At 41.1% G+C, this 3,248-nt stretch overlaps 1 protein-coding gene across 1 annotated transcript in view; it reads left to right on the forward strand.

The window, feature by feature from the left end:
- SH3RF1 (SH3 domain containing ring finger 1) overlaps window positions 1-3,248 on the forward strand; it is a 74,915-nt gene that overhangs the window by 69,373 nt on the left and 2,294 nt on the right. The gene's annotated exons all lie outside the window — the stretch shown is intronic.

Genomic DNA, 3,248 nt, shown 5'->3' on the forward strand with positions numbered 1-3,248 from the left:
TAAAACTGTAGGCATCTCTAAGTCATGTGAATGGTGATGGGAATGTGTGTGTTTATACCTAGAAACAGTGAGTGGGTGTTATCAATTATAGTATTGTTGCCACCCCTGGAGTCAAGTGAGAAGGTGTACCTTCATGCCCTCAGGAAATTTCCAGATGGATGTAACAAACATCTTCCTAACTACCCATGTAAACCACTGAAAAGTAATGGTTGATTAGCGTTCAGTGTCTGCTTAGATAATTAGGAGGATAATTTGGAGAAGGACACCATCTTCTTGGATCCTCCATTCTGTATTGCGACTGAAAATGAATCATTTATAAGACCTGCTGGAAATGGAAAAGGAAAAACTCTATTCTCACTGAAGCTCAGAGCAGGGGTTACACAGCGTGAGGGTTTTCTATTTTTTTCCTCTGATTACTGGTGCTGACACCTGTCCCTGTTCCCTCATCACACAAACTTTCTTCACCTTTCTCTTCAAGAGAGGCAGTGTGGCGTAGTGGTTAAAGTGTTGAACTAGGATCTGGGGAGACCCAGCTTCAAATCCCCGTTCTGCCATGGAAATTTTCTGGGTGACCTTGGGCCAGTCAGACACTCTCAATCTAATTTATCTCGCAGGGTTGTTGCAAGAATAAAATTGGGGAGAGGAGAACAATGTGAGAAAGGCCCTGATATAAATGAAGTAAATAAATAAAGTTAGTGCATGTAGTTTGGGAGCCCAGCCAAGCATGGTGAAGAGAGTAACAGCGACATTTTCATAAGTATATGTCTAATTCGTCTTTATGAAGCACTGAATTCTGTTCTGTGTTTTTGTGTGTGGGCTCAAGTGGTTAAGACGCTGAACTGCAGGCTGTGGAAGGTCGGTAGTTCAGCAGTTCGAGACCCGAGTGTGCCGCATGACGGCGTGAGCTCCCGTCTCTAGTTCCAGCTCCTGCCAACCTAGCAGTTCGAAAGCAAGAAATTGCAAGTGGATAAATAGGGACCACTTCGGTGGGAAGGTAACAGCGTTCCGTGCGCCTTGGTGTTTAGTCATGCCGGCCACATGACCACGGAAACGTCTTCGGACAGCGCTGGCTCTTCGGCTTTGAAACGGAGATGAGCACCGCAACCCTAGAGTCGGATTTGACTGGCTTTCGAGCAAGGGAACCTTTACCTTTTTACCTACAACACACAACTTTAGGATTAATCCAGCAAGTCACTGCGCATAGATGTGACCATTGTCCTTAAAGCTCTGTATTGGTTATATATTATTTTTAAATATATCATAGCTGTTGCATGTTGTTTCTGTCTGATGTACGTATTAATACTGACCTTTTCCGTGAAGAATCTCTGTTTACATAGAACTTCAATTTGTAATTAATGTTTTGCATGCTAAATTTTGTGAGGACTGATTTTATGTATAGCTTAAAAAGATGTTGAGGTATTTCTGAAATTTCAAAATCTAATTTTAAAAACTTATTTTTAAACTTATGAACCTTAAAGAAAATACATTCCATAAACCTGTTCCGTTCCCGCCCCCCCATCCCATTTTTGGGAAGTGCTTGAGAATTCCTTTCCTGGCATGTGTCATCTGTTCTGAAATTGATAGAAGCTCTCAGCCCTGCCAAGTTTATTACAAAGAAGTCCTATTCCACATGGATGCAAGTTTTTTAGCATTGTAGCCCAAACTCTCTGTTACAGTCTTATTCTCTCACTCATTATTTTGCCCACTTTATTATTTACTTCATTTATACCCCACCTTTCTCCCCTGTGCTGACCCAAATGATCTTACATCATTCTCTTCTCCTCTGTTTTATCCTCACAACAACCCTGTCAGGTAGATTAGTTCGCGATACTAGCCTGAGGTCACCCAGCAAGCTTCCGTTGCCGAGTAGAGATTTGAACCTTAGTCTCCCAGATCCTACTCCAACACTCTACCCACTACACCAGACTGGGTTGCTCTGTCTGTCTGTCTGTCTCTCTCTCTTTCTCTCTCTCTGTAATCTGCAAAAACTGCAGTGGAACCTGAAGTTGTGTGGTATAAGGAGCAGGGTAAATGTTTATAAGGAAATTTATGTGAGGTAGAAATGTTCCAGGTGCCTTTCAAGTGTGGGGTTTTTTTTTTGTATTGGGACTATTCAGCACATACATGTAATTTCCTAGTTGAGCTTTATCATATGCAAACCTGTAGGACAATTATTTCAGTGCTTGGGTCAATGAAGCTATGTATCTGGATCACAATTAATGTGGCCATTTTGTATTTTCTCCACAGCTTTATAATTTAACCTAATTCTTCATAACCTAAAGTCTTCTACCTTGGCCATTCATGCGAAATAGCTTACTAGTTATATATTAATCCCAGTGGGAATCTTGCTGATGAACAATCTTTAATGTTTTTATATTGTTGGGTTATTTTAATCAGAGAGGCCAGGTCAGAGCTAATATATAATATATATAGCTTTGTTGCTAAACTTGATTTAAGGTTTTCAGTCTAATTCAGTTGACATTTATTTCTCTTTGTCCCGCTTTTGTTTATGGTTAAAATTTTTGTAAAGTTTTTCAAATGAAAAAAAAAAACACACTGCAAAACTTGTATACTAGAGGAGAAAGCAGGAAGAGTACCCTGCAAACAATGGTCTCCTTTTTCAGTTCCTCCTTAACTAGCTGGAAAAATTTGTATTCGTTTTTCAGCATTAGAAGCAGTGTTCTGTTAACTTTAATGGAATTTTAAGAGTGAGTGTGCATAGTCAAAAGTAACAAATATTAGTCGCAGGGTCTTTTAATAGAAAAAGAGCTGCAGGAGCTCATTAGCATACGGTATGCTAATGAGCTACTAGGCTATTAGCATATGCCACGCTCCCTGACATCACTGGAAGTGATGTCAGAAGGGGAAGCAAAGGGGGGAGGCATCTACAAAAGCCTCCCCTTCCCTTCCCCAGCTGGCTTGTGGGGGGGGGGAGCGAAGAGAGAAGGGGTTTAAAGTTTAAACCCCTTCTCACTAGAGTTGGGCCACAGAAGGAGGGAAGAGGGAAGGAAAGAGAGAGAGTAGAGAGAAGGAAAAAAGGAAGGAAAGAGAAGGAAAGAGGGAAAGAAAGAGAAGGAAAGGAGGAGGGAAAGGAGGAAAAAAGAAGAGAAGGTGGGAAAGAAAGAAAGAGAGAAGGGAAGAAGGAGGGAAAGGAAAAGGAGGGAATGAAAGAAAGAAGGAAAGGAGGAAAAGAGAGGAAGGAAGAGAAGGAAAAGAGTGAAAGAAAAGGAGGGAAATATGGCAAAGAG

The sequence above is a fragment of the Gekko japonicus genome, unplaced genomic scaffold (genome assembly GCF_001447785.1).
Source record: "Gekko japonicus isolate JY-2015 unplaced genomic scaffold, Gekko_japonicus_V1.1 scaffold593, whole genome shotgun sequence".
Taxonomy (NCBI): Eukaryota; Metazoa; Chordata; class Lepidosauria; order Squamata; family Gekkonidae; genus Gekko; species Gekko japonicus.